Source organism: Tupaia chinensis, unplaced genomic scaffold (assembly GCF_000334495.1).
Source record: "Tupaia chinensis unplaced genomic scaffold, TupChi_1.0 Scaffold000046_3, whole genome shotgun sequence".
NCBI lineage: Eukaryota > Metazoa > Chordata > Mammalia > Scandentia > Tupaiidae > Tupaia > Tupaia belangeri.
Window position 1 is genome coordinate 4,730,119 of NW_006159504.1, and position 19,627 is coordinate 4,749,745.

Genomic DNA, 19,627 nt, shown 5'->3' on the forward strand with positions numbered 1-19,627 from the left:
AGGGAAAGATTTGGATATAGCCAGAAAGACTATAGAATTTTAGAATAGAAAAGACAAGTAGAGACCCGGTAGTCTAATGCAGTTGTTTCTAGACAAGGGGAATCATAATGCCCTGCAAGTACAGACTTTGTATTTCATTCTTAAGAAACAAGAGGAATGGCGGGAACAGTGCACTGCTGAACAGGATCCCGCTGGCTGAAAGGCACGTATTTATTTCTTTTTTGGAGAGTGCATGTACTTGCCAGAGAGACAGAGAGAGACAGAGAGACAGAAAGTGAGAAAAGACACCCCAGGGAGGATGACCATGCCTCAATCCCTTCACCTCTTGGGATTTTTGGACACACATGCACATGTACCTGGTGTGTGTTTCAAGCTGCCAGGTCTGGGACTAGAACCACATCTAGCCACGTGGGAGTGCCTAGCTCCTTAACCACTGCGCTAGCTGCTGGCCCCTGAAAAGCACTAATTTTGTGAAATTTAAAATACTATCATATCAATGCATTTTTCAGCATTTCAGTGTTTTGTTTCAAATGGAATGACAAAGGTGACAGAGAGGGAGAGTTCGCTATAAGAACTGGGTCCTGGGCCACTGTGTGTCCTTCTGCATTCGTGAGGAAGGATGGAAACAAAGTGATAAAAAACAATAGTTTTGATCACAAGTAGCTATGTGTGGTCATACTACCTTAAATATTACACTTTATTTAAGGATTAAAGCCAAACTCAAATGAAACAAAATCAAAACCAGGAAAAAAAAAACCGTCCTCTTGACAAAGCATCTCAGGATTTTGTCTACCACTGAGATTCCAGGAGTCAGACTTCTTTCCCGACGAGGTCATGTGCGGCTCAGGAAGGAAAGACGTGCCCACTAGTGTCACAAACGTCACCGCATCCATGAGTATGAATGCCGATCTGGCTCGGTAAAGTCATATATATATATATTTTGGCAATAATTTCTTTTCTGGTCCACTTTTACTCTTAAATACAATCTTCAGATCCAATGAGGAATGACTTTTAAGTCTTTCTGGAGATCTGGAAACATAGTAAGAAAATCCTTGGAATTGATCATTCTGGCTTCCTTCCACACTGATTCCACAGGCCTAACAAAAAATTGAGAAGGGAGCACCATGCGTAGGGGAAAATTTTAAGTGAGCATCAAGAAGACAAGTAGTCGGCCAGCCAGTGGTGTGGTGGGTAAGGCGGCTGGATCCCACATGGCTGACCGTACATTTTAAGTCCTGGACTCACCAGTGTGGAACACGCTGGGCACACGTGCATGCGTGCTCCAAATCTCAAAGGTGGGTGAGATGGAGAAGGGACTGTGGCCTGAACATCACCCACGGGCAGTGCTTTCTCACGTCCTCTCCTTCTCTTTCTCTTTGTGGCAAGTGCATACCCTCCAAAAACAAAAAAAAGCTCAGTAATAAGGTAAGTATGTTTGGATAAAAAAATGTTTCTACTAAAAATATAAATGTATTTAATTTGATATATTTTAGAAAAATGTTTAATTTATACTAGAAATTACTTTCAGTTTTTGATGCATATTTCAAGAGTTATGACGTCTCTTAACTTCAATCACACTGTAATCCCTTCTACTCCATTCTCCTTTCGAGATTTTGAATACACACACATGTGCCCAGGTTTTTTCAGTCCTCCAAGTCTGGGACTCCAACAGCGCAGGTAGCCTTGTGGGATCCAGTCACCTTACCCACCATGCCACCAACTGATCTTATCCTTTGGTTATCTATGTATATATAGTTGATTACCAATTTACAGGCCACATATAAATAGAATATTCTTCTGCTTAGGAAGACAGAAAGCATATTGCCCTTTACTCAAAACACTTGTTTCTGCTTTTTCCATGAATTAATTGACTGGTCTAAATGTCAAATTTAGTGTGATCACACCACCTGGCTGCTCATGCTCTGAAACCCAATTTGATATGCCAAGTCTATTGATTTAATGAACATCATGATTAGGTCCCTTGGTAAGGTGACTCTGTCTGAATGACAGTACCTTGGTGATGGTATTAGGACCTAAAGAAAAAGAACTTAAAACCTAAATTCACACAATTTTTCTTAAAAAAAAAAATGACAATCCAGCTAAATCAAGATCAAGACTTTAAAAAGCAGAGTCAGACAATGGTACAAAAGTAAATTGTGACTCTCTGCAAGGCTAACCCACATGAGGGAATTCTGGGTTTACATCAGAGAACTTTCTGAGAACACCAGGCCCATGGTGCCCATCACACAGGATGGCTGAGGTTGGGGGTAGATCACAGAACCAGGACTTGATAGGTGCTGTCTCTCTCTATCTCTTTCTCTGTCTTGTTCACTCATGGAAAAGATAAGAAAGTAATAAATTTAAAAAAGAAGAAGGAGAAGAAGAAGAAGAGGAAGAAAGATGTGCCTAAAGAAAAAGGTACAACTAATCCAATCATTATACAGAGACCACTCTGCTCCCTAGGAACCTTTGCTTGGAGGTTCCTGCGTGGATGAAGCTTCTTTCCTGATTTCTCGGGGCTTATCTGCACCTCCTCCCTGCTGGAATAATCTTGCCCTTCCTAATCTTTTTAGGTAGTTAAGATGTACTTGAACTTTTAAAATGCAGCTCAATTATCATTTCCTCCTGACAGATTTCCCTGATCACCCTCAACTTCTTAACCCTACTGGTCTCTCAGTGCATCCTTAATTCCCAGCTCCTCTGGACATCCCTGTCATGATGTGAGATGTCTCTTTACTATACTAAAACTTTGTCATGGGTCTGATTCACTCGCTAGTGTTATAAATTTGTGTGTATGGTCCATGAATGAGTGTATCATTATCACCTAATTTTCCTGAGATGGAGTAGCACATCTATAAGGCTGACCCATGGGAGGGCTCTGGGTTTGCATCCAGAGACCTCCCTGAGGATGCTAGGCATGCATGTGCCCACAATCCAACACTGGCTGGGGCTGAGGGGGATCACAGCATCACGGCCCTGTGGGGGTGCCTGTTTTTCTCTCTCTCTCTCTCTTTCATCATGGAAGGAGTAAATAAACAAACTTTTAAAATGTATATGAAATAAGTATACATAAAAGTAAATGAGTCAAGAACTGACCCTGTAACTTAGTGGTTAAAAATATCACATGTAGGACCAGCAGTTAGCATAATGGCTATGTCGCTGGACTTCCATGTAGTTGACTGCGGTTCAAGTCCCGGACCCAGCGGCTTAAACTCATGCCAGGGGCGTGTGCATGCCTGCCCAAGATTCTGAGAGGAGAATGGAGGAGAAGGGATTGTGGTGTGGCCATCCCCCCCAGGGGGGTGATTTCTCACTTTCTGTCTCTCTGTCTCTCTGTCTTTCTGGTGAGCGCACATGCCCTATAGAGAAAACCTCTCCAAAAAAAAAAAAAAAAGAAAAAAAGTGTTGGGTGCCATGCAGCCAACTACAGTTTGAATACCAGGTCCAATAGGTTGGAAAACATACTGGACATATGTGAACGCATGTCCTAAATCCTGACAGGACAGAGAAATGGAGAAGCAGCAATTGCAGGGTGACTACATCCCATTGGGGGGTGCTTTCTCCCTCTCTGTCTCTCTCTCGTGAGCACACACCTGCTGGCAATTAAAAAAGTAAATGGAATGAAAAGTAAATGAATCAAGACAATACAGAAAAATCGGCAAAACCATCAATTGCTATACACTGAACTGTGTCCCCTCTGAATTTATATGTTGAAGACCAGCCATGATAGCATACACTGCTTGGTAGGCTAAGGCCACATAGTAGACCCAGGCTCATTCCCAGCCTCCCAAAAAAGTCAGGCTCATTTGTATATGTCTGTAGTCTCAGCTACTCAGGAGATAGGCAGGAAGATCCTAACAAAGGAAAATCTTGTCTAAAATAATACCACACACACTCTCACACACACACACAATTTATATGTTGAAGCTTTGATGCCCAATGTGTCTGTATTTGGTGACTGGGTGAGGTCATAACGGTCAGATCCTGCCTGATCTAATAGGACAAATATCCTTATGAGAAAATATAAGAGAGAGCTTGTCTCTCCACCCTGCCTCCACAGCATGGGAGGATAAAACAAGTAGATGGCCTGAAAACTAGGAGGAGTGTCCTCACCAAAAACTGGATCTACCAGTGCCTTGATCTTGGACTTCCAGCGTCCAGAACTGCAAGAAATAAATGTATGTTGTTTCAACCACCTAGTCTATGGTACAACATCCCAAACTGTCTAAAACATATATGGTCAACCCAGTGTCCATAAAAAGGCATGATAAAATTGGACAGCTTTTCTTGGCTAAAAAGCAACAGTAGCAATAAAAACAAGCTGACCAAAAACATGACAACCTAGGAATAAAATAAAAATTCTTCAATCTAATAAAGGACATTTAAGAAAAACCTGTAGCAAACAGCATAGTGCAAAACTAAAAACTTTCCCCTTAAGATGATCAGGAATAAGATAAAGATGTCTGCTCACATCAGTTCTATTCAATATTGTTCTGGGGTTTTAGCCAATGAAATAAGACAAGGAGGAAAAAAATGTACCCAAATCAGAAAATAAGTAGTTGAACTATCTCTAGATGATATGAATTTGTACAGAGAATTATAAGGAATCCAAGTCTGTTTTTAATTAAGTTTTTTGGAGGAGTGCTGTTAGCAAAATGGTATAATAGATAGCTCAATAGGCCCATCTTTCCACAAAAACATCAAAAAGTTAGGCAAAAAATATCAGAGTTAACTTTATTATGCTCTGGAAAATGTTCAAAAGTTTATAGCAACTAAGCATATCTTAAATCAAGGAGAAAGACAATCTAATAGTGGCAAGAAATGTTCACGGCATTTTACCTCATCTTTACCCCAACTACCACCCAATTCCTGTGACACTCTTTATTTTTTCTTACACCCCTCCTTTTAGGTAAACACTGCACCCAGCATTTAGGGTGAGGGAGAAACCTTACCAGGCTTCCCATCTGGCTCCAGTTTGCCCAGTTGCACCCACAAAAAGCACGTGTTCTCACAGCTAGGCCTCAGTGGCAAGCTTGAAATGGAAATCTGTGATCTCAGTGCAAGACCCTGATTCCTGGTTCTAGAAGAAGCAGATATTTTATTTTTAAGAAATTGTGTCTATCTATTCTAACCTATCTGGAGGCTATTTAAAAAACATGCAAAATATTTTCCCTTACTTTTCCTAAGTCAAAACTAATTCAACAAAGAAAGAGATGGGCATTCTTTGAAAATGTTGTAAGGTCAATAAGCAACTGTTACCATCTTGGGCAAAAGATCATAGGTGAGGGAAACAGGAGAATAACAAAAACCTAGGAGGAAAATCTGGAGTGTTTCTCCATGAAATTAGGGCATTCAATAGGGCCCACATACGCAAAGGAATTTAGAAAGCCTTGAACATGTCACAGGCAAGAATCATGCCATAAAAGACCTGAGTAGATCCTAACCTTTCACCTCTGGTTGATCTTTGGACTCAGTTCAAGCAAGAAACAAAGTTAAAACAGAGTTCTGGTCCACCAAAAGGTACTGAAGGAGTGGTCCAACACAGAGCTCATCTGCAAATGCTGAAAGAGTTTTTCTTTCTCTCTTCCTTTTCTCTTCTTTATCCTTGCATAAGAGAACTTTTGTCAAAACAAGAGTCAAATACGGGTTAGTGTAACACAGACTTCAGAGATTACAAGTGACAAATAATAGAACATTTACTCAAAAATTCAGAATAGCCACTAATCAAATACACAAAAACAAGTCACAAAAAGTTTTAATAAAAAGCCCTAAAGAGGAAAAAAGTATGGTTTCTGGAATTCTCCATTATGGTATTCAAATGTCCAGTTTTCAATTAAATAATTATGAAGAAAACAAAGACATAAGAAATATGGCCCATTTATAGTATAAATAAACAAAAGTGTTCCTGAGAAAGCATAGTCAGACTTACTAGGTAAAGACTATACTTAATCATCTTAAGTATATTCAAAGAGCTCAAAGAAACTATGGACAAGAAACTAACAAAAGCAGGATAATGTGTCCAGAAAATTGAAAGTATCAGTGAAGAGATAGATACTATAAAAAGAAACCAAACAGAAGTGATAGACATGAAAAGCAAAATACCCAAAACAAAAAATTTACTGGAGAGTTTTAATAGCATATTTGAACAGACAAGGGGAAAAAAAGGATCTACATACTTGGAATAGGTCCCTTGAAATTATTCAGTCAGAGGAGCCGAAAGAAAAATACCCAAAAGATCAGTAACAACATCGAGTATATTTTCCTATAGGACTCCTATTACTCTTAGAAAGATAAGACAAAGGGGCAGAAAGAAAGTTTAAATAAATAATGACCGAAAACTCACTAAATTTCATAAGCTATTTGAATCCACACATCCAAAAACTAATCAAACTCTAAGAAATATAAAGCAAAGTTAATTACCCAGATATGCATTATCATCAAAGTGTCAAAAGCTAAAGATAACAGAGAGTCTTGAAAGCAGTGAGAAAGGTGACTCATCACACCCAAGAGATCTTGAATAAGATTGTTACCTAATTTTTCCTCAGAAATTATGGAAACCACAAGGCAGTGGGATGGAATTTTTGAAGTGCTGAGGAGAAAAACAAAATAAGACAAAACAAAACAAAACAAAAACTCTGAACTGGGAATTTTATATGTAGCAAAATTATTTTTCAACAATGAAAATGAAAATAAGACATCCAAAAACCTCTGAACTGGGAATTTTATATCTAGCAAAAAACCTATTTTTCAACAATGAAAATGAAAAGAAGACATCCAAAAGAAATGGATTATGAAGGATCTCATTACCTGTAGATCTAGAAATGAGGGTCTTCTAGATTGAAACGAAAATTCACTAAGACAGTAACTAAAAGTCATGCAGAAGAACAAAGAATTCTGGGAGGAGAATGGATTGTGGCATAATCATTTCCCATAGAGGGGAGGGGGAGTGCTTTCTCTCTTTCCTTATCCCTCTGTCTCTTTCTGGTGAGTGCATCTGTCCTCTAGAAAAATTGAACAACAACTACAAAAAAACAACATTAATATATGTCAATAAGCACATAAAAAAATTGTGACAATAAACAATGCAAGGAAACCAAAGCTGTACAGAAACAGTTTTCCTATCAAAGCTAAATTGTAATCAATTCCAATTAAATTGTTATGAATTCAAGATGTTGATTGTAACCCCCGTGGTTCATAATAAAAATGATAGAATCAGTAATCACGAAATCACAACAGTAAAAGGTCCAAACCAGTTGGCTTCACTGGTGAATTATATCAACTATTTAAAAAATTAATATAAACTCTTTTCAAGTTCTTCCTATAATTAACTAACTAACTAAAACAGAAGAGGAAGAATCAGTCTTTACTCATTCTGTGAGACTAATAATAATCTGATATCAAATTCAGATAAAACACAAGAAATCTATAGGTTAATATGCTTAGGAAGAGTCCAGCAGGTGATGTGATGGTTGAGGTGCTGGATTCCCACATGCTGATCATGGTTTGCGTCCCAGACCTTGTGATCTGAGAATCAAGTTGGAGGCATGTGCATGTGTGCCCAAAATTCCAGGAGGAGAATGCAGAAGGGATTGTGGCATGGCCATGCCCCTGGAGGATGATGTCACTTTCACTCTCACTGTCTCTCTCTAAATCTTTCTGGCAAGTGCAAGCATCCTGTGGCCGAAAAAAGAAAAAAAGAAAAAAAAAAAAAAAAGGGAAATACAGTTATGGATACAGTTGCAAAATCCTCAAGGAAGTATTATAAAATAAACTCCAACACAATAATAAAAGTAATACATGAGAGAATTTCAAAAGTTTTTAGAAAAAACAAAGTAAAAGTTGATTTTGGTGCAGAAAACTTTTGAAATCCAGGCATACCATTTTCCTTTTTTTTTCTTTTTCCTTTTTTAAAAGTTGTCAGAAGGCACATGGGATTACCTGAGACACAGGGAGGGAAAGTGAGAAAGCACTCCCCATGGGAGATGATCCCGCCAGAAATCCTTCTTCATTTCTCCCTTCTTTTGGAATTTTGGATATGCATACATGCATGCCTAGAGTGTTTTTATAAAGTCACTGGATCTAGGTCTCAAACTGCATGGTCCACTATGTGGGATACAACTGCCTTAACCACCGCACCATTGACTGATCCAGCTTTGTTATAATATGCATTTTTATGAACTTTATGAAGACCTCTCATACGCCATGACCAAGTGGGATTTATCCCAGGAACACAGAGGTAGTTCAACATAAGAAAATCTACATAACACACCATATTAACAGAATGATTTAAACCAACAGAGGAAGATCATCTTAATTAATGCAGAAAAATCATTGGACAAAATCCAATACTGTCAGGAAGAAAAACTTCAGAAAACTAGGAATAGAGGAAAATTATCTCAACATGATAAAAGGTATATTAAAAACTCACAACAGGGGCCAGCAGATGGCATGGTGGTCAAGGTACTGAAATTCCCACATGGCCAATTGTGATTTGAGTCCTAGACATGGAAGCTTGCTTTTTCTCTCCCACTCTCTCTCTCTGTCTTTCTCTGGCAAAACTCACGTGAAAAAATAATAATAATAAACAAATAAATAAAATGTAACTCTAAAAAAAAAAAACAAATCCCACAACAAAAATCATGCTCAGTGGTGAAAGAGCGAAAGCTTTCATGTTAAAATCAGGAATAAGACAAGTATGTCTTTTTTCACTAGTGCTGTGCAACATTGTACCGGAGGTTCCAGCCAGAGCAACTAGGCAAGAAAAAGAAATAAAATTGCAAAGAAAAAGTAAAAGCATCTCTATTTGCAGACTAAATAATCATATATAAAGTACCAAATAATTCACAATAATACCACTAGAGCTAAGACATTTGGCAAATTTGCAGGGTATTAAATCAACACATAAAACTCAGTTATATTTCTAGGCATTAACTAAAAGTTATAAAGATTTTTTTAAAAACTCAATTTACATAACAATATCTAAAAGAATAAAACACTTAGGAATAAACTTATAAAAAAATTATAAAAACTACTAATCATTGCTAAAAGAAATTTAAAGAGACCTAAATAAATAGAAAGACATCCTTGTTCATGGACTAGCATACTTAATAGTATTAAGATAGCAATACTTCCCAAAGCAGTCCACAAATACGATACAGATTCTATAAAAATGTCAATGGTTTTTTTTTCTCCAGAAGTAGAACAACTGATTCTTAAATTTTTATAAGAAATTAAAATTTATAAGGAAATAAAAGGGACCAATGAGTTGAGACAGTCTTTAAAAGGAAAGCAAGGTCAGAGGACTTAAATTCTTAACTTCAAAACTTACTACAAAGCTATAGTAATGAAAACAGTGTGGTATTTTCATAAGGACAAACATACAGTCAAATGAAATATTAATAGAATTGAAAGTTGAGAAATAATCTCATATGTCTTTGACCAGTTGATTCCATTTAGATGAAATATCTAGGAAAGATAAATTCACAGTCAGAAAGCTGATAGGTGGTTATCAGTGGCTACAGCTATACAGAAACGGGGAGTGACTGTTATAGGACACAGGATTATCTTTTGTGGTGAATGAACTATTTTGGAAGTAGACAATGGTTGTGGTTGCATAATATATTAATATATTAAATGCCATTTAATTGTATACTTTAAAATGATTATTCTCATGTTATATAATTTATATCCCAATTAAAAAAAAACTTAGAACTGATAAAATAAATTTAGAAAGGTTGTAGGATATAAGATCAATACAAAAAATTATATCTAGACACTTGCATTAAACAATCAAACATAGAATTTAAAAATTCTATTTATAATGTATCAAAATTATAAAATACTTAGAAATAAATTTAACAAAGTATAAAGTGTATACTTTGAAAAGTTTAAAGCACTGTGTTTTTTATTTGTTTGTTTTTTAGGTTTTTGCCATAGGGTGCATGTGTTTGCCAGAGAGAGACAATACAGAGGAAGGGAAATTGAGAAATCACTTACCAGGGGGTTGGCCATGTTGCAATCCCTTCTCTTCCATTTTTCTCCTGGGATTTTGGACATGTACACACACACACACACACAGCATGAGTTTCAAGCCACAAAATCCGGTACTTGAACTGTGGTCAGCCATGTGGGAGTCCAGTGCCCTACCCACCATGCCACCTGCTGGCCCTAAAGTTTTAAATATCTAAATAAATGAGAGGCAACTATGTACATGGTTCAGAAGACTTTGTATTACTAAAATGACAATACTTCCCAAATTGATCTACAGCTTCTACATGATCCCTATCAAAATTCCATTTGACTTCTTTGCAGAAATTGACAAATTGGTCTTAAAATTCATATACCAATTCAAGGGACTTAAACTAGTTGAAATAATCTTGAAAAAGAACAAAGTTGGAATACTCACATTTCCAAATTCAAACTTACTTACTATAAAGTTATCACAATAAAAACAGCGTGGTACTAGAATAAGGATAGACATATAGACCACTGGAATAAAATTAGGACTCCAGAGTCAACTTAGTATCTATAATGGTGCCGAGGCATTTCAGTGAGAAAAAGAAGGAATAATGCTGGGACAATAGGATATCTGCTACATAATAATGAAATGAGAAAAGAAAACCCACATCCACAGAATATTTAAAAATTAACTTGCAATGGATCTAAGGCCTAAATATTTACAACTTTGGAATAGCTGTTGATTTGTTAGATATGACTCCAAAAGAACAAGAAAGAAACAAGAGAGAATGAAAGAAAGAAAGAGAGGGTATTATTAAAATTAAAAAAACTTTCGTGTTTTAAATGACACTATCTAGAAACTGAAAAGGTAGCCCACGGAATGGGAGAAAATATTTGTGAATGCAAACCGTATACCTGAGAAAGGTCTTGTATCTAGAATATATAAATAACTCTAACAAAACTACAGACTCAAATAGTTCAATTAAAAAATGGGCAAAGGTGCTGAATAGACATTTCTTTAAAGATGCACATGGCAAATAAGCTCATAAAAAGATATTCAACATCATTGTTATCAAGGCAACGTAACTCAAGATTATAATTTGTTTTGGGACCAGCAGTTAGCGTAATAGCTATGTCGCTGGACTCTCACAGAGTCGACTGCGGTTCGAGTCCCGGACCCAGTGGCTTAAACTCACGCCGGGTGCGTGTGTGTGCATGCCCAAGATCTCGAGAGGAGACTGGAGGAGAAGGGATTGTGGCATGGCCACCCCCCCGGGGGGTGATTTCCTGCTTTCTGTCTCTCTGTTTCTCTCTGTCTGTCTGGCGAGCGCACATGCCCTATAGCAAAAACCTCTCAAAAAAAAAAAAAAAAAAAAAAAACAAGATTATAATTTGTTTCATACTCACTAGAATAGCTAAAATAAAAAAGCCAGACAATTACAAGTATCAATGAGGATTTGAAGAAATTAGGATCCTTGTACATCACTGCTGAGAACGTAAAATGGTATAGCTGCTGTGAAAAATAGTCTAATAGTTCTCCGAAAGTTTAAATATAGTTTTCTATTGACCTGGCAATTGTAAGTCTAGGTATAAACCCAAGAGAATTTCAAACATATGTTCATACAAAAATGTTGATATAAATGCTTATAGTTATATTACTTACTGGGCTGTCAGAAAAGTCATGATGCATTTTTGCATAGAAAAAAATACATCATGATTTTTCTAATGTAATAACCAGAAAGTAGAAAAATCTCACATCACAATCTGATAGATAGATAAAATGTGGTATATCCATACAAAGAGTAATATGGGACCAGCAGTTAGCGTAATGGTTATGTTGCTGGACTCCCACGTAGTCGACCGCGGTTCACGTCCAGGACCCGGTGGCTTAAAACTCACGCCGGGCGCGTGTGCATGCGTGCCCAAGATCCCGAGAGGAGACTGGAGGAGAAGGGATTGCGGCGTGGCCATCCTCCCTGGGGGGTGATTTCTCGCTTTCTGTCTCTCTGTCTCTCTCTGTCTGCCTGGTGAGCGCACGCGCCCTATAGCAAAAACCTCTCCAAAAAAAAAAAAAAAAAGTAATATGCACTACAAGGTGGATGAATTATAAAATGTTATGCTAAGAGAGAAGCCAGACACAAAAGACGTGGTTTTTCATGTAGTCATTAGTGTGATGTGAATAACTTTTCTAAGCAGCTTCAGTGTCTCACACACTAAGTAATAACTATTGGAATAAGGACAGACTAATAAACCACTTATTGTGAAGTTTTAAATAAGGCTGTGACATTAATCAAGGATAGGATTGGAAAATTTTCAAACTACACATAGGCTACATATTTGAATGATTTGTCAAATGACAAACATCAAATTGGAAATACACAATCTGATATTAAAACCAAAGATGGATTTTTGGCTTTGGTTATAATATTGAAATGCTCACTGAGTTCAGGCAAAAAGTATCTGCTCCATTTCAGGTGTCTAAACCACTTGTCTCTTTAAGAAGTGCTTCAAAAAGTGTATATCAAAAAGAATTAAATGGTTGGGACCAGCAGTTAGCATAATGGCTATGTTGCTGGATTCCCATGGAGTTGACCATGATTAGAATCCCAGACCCAGCGGCTTAAACTCACGCTGGGCGCGTGTGCGAGCGTGCCCAAGATCCCAAGAGGAGAATGGAGGAGAAGGGATTGCAGCATGGCCATTCCCCCTGAGGGGGTGATTTCTCACTTTGTCTCTCTGTCTCTCTCTTTCTGGTGAGCGCACCCTATAGCAAAACCTCTCCAAAAAAATAAAGAAAAAAAAAGAATTAAATGGTTGAAAAAGTATTTTCTTTGGAGTCCTGTGCCAAAGAACAGAGAAGTTCCTTAAAGAGCGTCTCTGCGAATCTGTGACACTAGGTCATGAGCCGGCCACATATGCGCTGTCCTTCTAAGTGTGAGCCTTAGCAGATCGCCCTTCTTAAAAAGTATTTTCTTTGGAGTCCTGTGCCAAAGAACAGAGAAGTTCCTTAAAGAGCGTCTCTGCGAATCTGTGACACTAGGTCATGAGCCGGCCACAGCAGAGGGCCCTTCTTCCTCATTGGACAAACGACTCCAGGACTAGAGCTAGAAAGGCTTCTGGTAGCTGACAGGCTTCTGAATATCTGCCTGTGTCCTCTGCACATTATATCTCTTGCCTCACATAACCCTAACCACAATCCTATAAAACAGGCATTCGCTAAATGAACCTGTACTCACAGACAGGGAAGCATGTTTTGCCAAGTTCAGAGGCCTGCCGACATCTGGGGAGTGCGGACCTCACAGCCAGGCCTAGACACAAAAGGCTGTGCCCCCGGCACAGGGGAGCATGTGACCAGAGTCCCAGTGTTACCTTCAGTATCACTTGTCACGCTTCCATTGTCACCATCGCTCTGTGACACTAAGTTCTAGCAGAAGGGAGGGGGAAAATCCTTAAGATAAAGGTCCATTATGCGAATGATGACCCAAGGCTGTGATCAGCACTATGTCTATGATGAAATGTCTGCTCTGAAAAAGAACAGGCCTGGAAAAGCTGTGTAGTAGCTGCGAACCGCTAAGACCTACTTCGCCTTTAGGAGTGTCCACATGGTAAGCCTTGTTGCATTGGTCTGCCTCTGGCAAGAACCTGTGGCTTTATTATTATGCCGCCTGTTCCTTTGCTCTTCAGAACATCAGGTGGTCCCAGATGGCGGACTCCATTTCGGAGGCAGTGAAGTGCGTAGCTAAGCAGCCCTGAACATACGCTCCCCTTAGGACCCCACTTACCACAGGATCCATGCTGATGGAGTCCCCAGGCGGGTTGCCAGTCAGCACTGAGCCAGGACCTAGCTGGACGTCCTGACACCCATGGTTTTAGAGTGCCCTCCCTGTGGACACTCTGGTATTGACCCTCAGTGACGGTGACCTTGTTTCATTTCACCGCCTCCACTACAAGGAAAGAGGACTCTAGGCTGGCGGTCCTGAAATCCGGTCCAAGCCAGCTGCACAGCGCCCTGCGGGTGCACCTGCGGACAAACGCTGAGTCTCCAAACCCCAGACCTCTCATCGGAAAGCCTGGGGAGGAAGGCGTGGCACTGTTACTGCATCTTTAATCCCTCGTTGTCTGCCTGGGCGACCTAGGCAGCTATGCTTACTCCTTGAGAGAGATGCCTCCGAGCTTCTGCTGCTCACGAAAACTGCTTTGATGACTGTGATTGATTAGGCTTCCTGCAGAGATAAAGAAGTAAGGTCTGCTGGAACCTTCGGTAATTTAAGGGCAGGGACTAGAGTAGATTGCCCTGTCAGTCCTGCCCTGTTTCTCCCTTGTCACCTCAAATCATGACATCCAGCCTTTCATTCAGGGGGTTTAGAATGAAGGAGGCATGGCCTGTCCTTGTTGGTCAAAGCCACAGCCCTTAGGGCTGGGGGAGCCCAACACCCAGAATCCACAGCCAGGCTGAGAGTTGCACCCTGTGCGCTTGCTCGGCCCCGCCCCCTTTCTGCAAGCTTACCTCAGGGCAGACCTCAGCAGCTTGAAAGAGTGAAGGTAAATTACCTACATATGAAAGACTGGCCGACTGATATCAAGCATCCTTTAATTAAGATATTTTGTGGTTCCACACTTCTTTCTAAAGAAAAATTAAATTAAAAATAGCTGAAGAATGTTTATGGTATCTTTGTTTTAGTCATTATTCTTATTTATCACCTTTTTGTGTTTAAACACAAATATCAAGATTATTTTAGTATCTTTTAATGTCTTTTAGTGTCAGAAGATCAAGTCAGCAAGTGTATATTCAAAAATTAAAGATTGATAAATAATGTATTTTCATAGGAAATTGAAAAATTAATGATGGCACTTTGAAGACAACAGTCACCTTGCGCAAGTTAGGTGATGAGGGGTGAAAAAGCAGAAAAAGAAAAATAAACAGGAAAAAATAAAACCCCCTTCGTGGATAGGAAGTATGATCATGTACCTAAATACATAGAGCATTGGTCCACATTATTTTATGCCTAGTGCTATTAGGCTGATACGGAATATTCTTGACATCTTTTCAAGCTGCAGCCTGTGTGTCAAAATTCTGACTCTCAGCGTATTCATTTCAAAGGGCTTTACGGACAATTAGCTAATTGCTCCTGTGGGGTAGGCACAGAATCCAAAGAGTGTGATTATCATTAAGCTCTTCAGACCTGAACACTGCATGCAGCAGGCCCCTCTGTGTTTGTCACAGGAAAATCTGACATACTTAACAGCTCAAGGGAGGCCATGCCAAATTGACACGCCAGCTGTGAAAACCTTCAGGGTCGAATTATTATTATTACTCCAGTAGCTCTCTTCTTTTAAACTGGCTTTGAATCATAACCGTCTTTTGCTGAAGGTCCCGGGCTAGCAGTTAATTACAAAGTTCCGGATCTTACTTAATATGGGCTTGCCGCTGAGATACCCCAGCCCATGCAGTCTTTAAACCCACTTGCAAACTTACCACTTGGCTTAACATAAGCATCTTTTACAGAAAGATGAAGGTGAAGTTGGCAGGTGGGCTTGCAGATTAATGTTTGCTTGTTTGTTTCACAGTCCTACCAGCTTTAGCACTTAACAATTGCTAAAGAAGTTTCGTTTATAACAAACCAAGTAGAAAACCACCAACAGCAACAAGATATACTTAGATCCAGGCTTAGAAACCTTCAAAGGAGAGAGTTGTTCTTCCCCCGCCCCCCTGCTCTTTCTCTTTATTGCCAGGACAAATGGATCAGGATCTAATCTGCTCACCACTGCTGTACCTGCACAGCGATTTCGATGTGATCAGAGGATTAGCGCTGGCATCTCAGACACTTGAACTATTCATTTCATTCTTAGCATGTCAACCAAAGTGGCAGATATTTTTGTCGAAAGGCATTTCGACAATCTAAGTTCATTACCTCTTTGGGATTATATGTCTGGAACATATAACAGCCAATTTGGAATTATGGTAATAATCTCTTACATGCTCACAAAAGTGAAAACGGATTGAACTGGGGCAACTTTGAAGCTTGATTTCCGCAGGCAACCTCTCCCTGCTCTCTTCCAGTTAGAAATAATTTTACAATTCATGCATCATCTAATAAAAATTCACAAGAGGTATGTTTTTCCATCACATGTAAAATCTTTAATGCTGGGATTTAGCAGCTAATTTTTTTTTAAGTAAGAATCTTATTCGATAGTACATATCTTTAGCACTATTATAAAAGAGCAAGTCAGATTATGCTGAAAGTTTTACCTTCAGAGAGGACCCATCAAATTCCCGCCTGCATGGATTAACGTGCTGGACCTGCGCATGGTTCTTGTTTCCTAGGAATTAATAAGCAAAGGAGGGGTTGAATGGTGGCACAGTGGTAAACACAGATGTTGTGCAAGGCTGACCCACACGAGAGGGCAACAGAAGCCTTCTAAGTGCACTGGGCCTGCGCTCGCCTGTGATCTGGTGCTGGCAGGTGGATCACGGCATTGGGAGTATGGGCTGTCTGCCTGTCTCTCCCTCTCTCTCCCTCTCTCTCTCTCTCTCTCTCATGGAAAAAAGAAATAAAAAATTTTAAAAAGTAAAAGAGATGCACAAACAAATAAAGGAATATAAATAATTTAATGTTTTCTTCAGTGACAATGGCAAATGTTTCTGGTTGGGGCATCTCTGAGGAGTGGGCCGACTTGCTTTGTAGCCCCTCATTCCCATCTCTCTGTACCACTGTCTTACTCCTGTGCTGTCTGAAGCAAGCCCTCTGGGACCAGCACTGGAGCACAGACATCCCAATGACGGTAAATTGCAAAGTTCGTCTCAGAGTTAAGTTGGGCAGGGGTATCACTAGCCCCCTCGGTGATGTCCCGAGTGTCTGTTTTTTTAACGCACAAACACAGAATGTTGCTACCACGGAACGTGAGTTCCATTTTTCAAGTAGCTTTAACTGTGCTTCAGATAGTATCTGGAAAGGAAATAATAGCACCTGAGATACTGATTCTGTCTCAAATAGTGCTCCAGAGTCATCTAGAACAATCTATAATGTTCTGATAGAAATGTGAGTCATATACACAATTTCACATTCACTAGTAGCTCAAATAGCTCAAATTAATTCCAACAAAGCATTTCATTTAATACAATATTTTAGAATATTCTCATTGAACTTGCCATCCATAACATTTATAGTAATGAACAATGGATAATTATTGAGAGAGCTTACGTACAGTTTTCATACAAAGTATATGAAATCTGTGGAATATTTTACACTGAGAGCACACCTTAATTCATGCCAACCACATTTCAAGTGTTCAAGACTCACGCATGACTTGGGCAGTGGTCATCATATTGTACAGTGCAGATCCAGATCGTAACATGGGAATTTTGGACTTCAATTAATGCATGTAATGAACATGACTACATGTATTTAGGGCATCATGCATCTAGTGCTATTATTTGATTTCCACTACATTAAGGTTTTGCTTCCTCACAGTCTATGTCTTTGTTCCAGTATTACTGAGCAATGCCTCTGCAAGGGGTGACACTGCCCTCTGTCAAGCCTCTTGACTTCTTGCTCTCCTAAACTCACCTCGTTATCCAGTCATACTGAATAATTCACAGGTCCCCTAATATGATCACACACAAGCCGATAATGCAAGTGCTTTTACCCCTAGGTCACAGATAAAGATGTTCACTGGGATTAAACGACCTGCCCAAGCTCACAAATGCGGTGAGTGGTCAAACTAGGAAACAGATCTTCAGACATCCACACTGACGCTTTCCCCTCCAGGCAGACTTGGGCCACAGGGATCCTCAGGAGAGGGTATCTACAGTACCTTAAATGATACTTCCAGTAGGTAAACCAAGCTTCGTAACTGTTTCCCTTTAGCTGGCTGATCTGATTATGACAAACAACCTATCTTATTGTAAGCATTTGATTTGAGTTTTGTAGTGGAAGGATTCCAAACACAAAGAAGCAAGGAATTATGGTTTTATTTCCATTTGAAAACACACTACAGTTTTAACATTTGTTATTTCAAAGGCAGATCAGTCTAAGAGCTTGACAAGGTAATTTGAGGGAACATTACAACTGATGCCTCTGAAACTACTATTGGGTTTTTCTCCTGTTGTTTCCTAAATTCTAGTATTATATGTGGGTAAATACAAAGTTATTTTCTTTTAAGAAATAGCTGGTATAAAGTAATGAGCCCATTGGTTAGCAAATATATTAAAGGGGGAGAACATCCAGCAACACAAGAAGAGATCACTTATTTGCTTCAGAAATGACTATGCCTTCCTGACTCTAACCTGCTTGCCTAATGTTTCTCCTCGGTTCTTCTCCAAACCTTGCCTTACGCAAATACAACTTGCTGCCACTGTCAGAAAATAAAAAAAATAAAATGTATGTGAATCCTGTCTTATTTGGGCTTCCTTGTTATACCTTATTGTTGTTGTTAGTATTTGAAGTGGTGTGGGCATTTGTATCAGTGTGTGAAGAATCAAGAACAAGTAACCTGCTGCATATTTTACAGAACTGCACAAGTGGGATGTGTGCCCATGGGTTAAATTCAAAATTTCCAAAGCAGTTGAATAGAAATCACAAATGCAGAGTCAACCTTTGGGAACCATGTGTCTGAGAGAATGCAAAATAAGAGACGGATTGAGTGAGAATGACTGTGCTTTTTCTGATGAGGTAAGGCAGGCCAGATAGAACAGCCAGCTTCAGTGATTTGAAGGCCTGACACAGTATATTATCTTGAGAGTATAGATGAATCAAAAGATTACAGATCCAATTAGTGAAAAGCATTAAGGAGTTGCTCCAAAATGCAACTAGTATCTTGCATCATAATGTTGGACACAGTACAGTCATCCACACTTATCCATAGGGAATACATTCTAAGACCCCCAGAGGATGGCTGAAACTACAGATACTAATGAGTTCTATAAATACTGTTTTTTTTTTCTATTCTTACACATCTATAATAAGTTTAATTTATGAATTAGGCACAGTAAAAGATTTTTCTTTTTTTAAAACTTTTTTTGAAAGGTTTTTGCTATAGGGCATGTGTGCTCACCAGAGAGAAAGAGAGAGACAGAGAGACAGAAAGTGAGAAATCACCCCCAGGGAGAATGGCCACACCATAATCCCTTCTCATCCATTCTCCTCTCAGTCTCTTCGGCACACATTCACATGTGCCCGGCGTGAGTTTAAGCCACCAGGTCCAGGACTTGAACTGCAGTCAACTACATGGGAGTCCAACGACAAAGCCATTACACCAACTGCTGGTCCCAGCACAGTAATAGATGAATAATAATACTAATATTAAAAGAAAACAACTATAGTAATATATTGCAATAAATGTTATGGGGATATAGTCTCTCTCTAAATATCTTACTGTGCTGTCCTCACCTATTTTCAGAACACAATTGGCTATGGGAAATCAAAACTGAGGAAAGTGAAATTGCACATAAAAGGGGGCGATTGTTTAAAAGAAATATCCAACTAAGAAATGCAGAGGCTCAAGTTGGCTATTAATAAGTTTGGGTTGGGACCAGCAGTTAGCATAATGGCTATGTCGTTGGACTCCCATGTAGTCAACTGTGGTTCACGTCCCGGACCTGATGGCTTAAAACTCAAGCCAGGCGCGTGTGTGTGCATGCCCAAGATCCCGGTAGGAGAAGGGAGGAGAG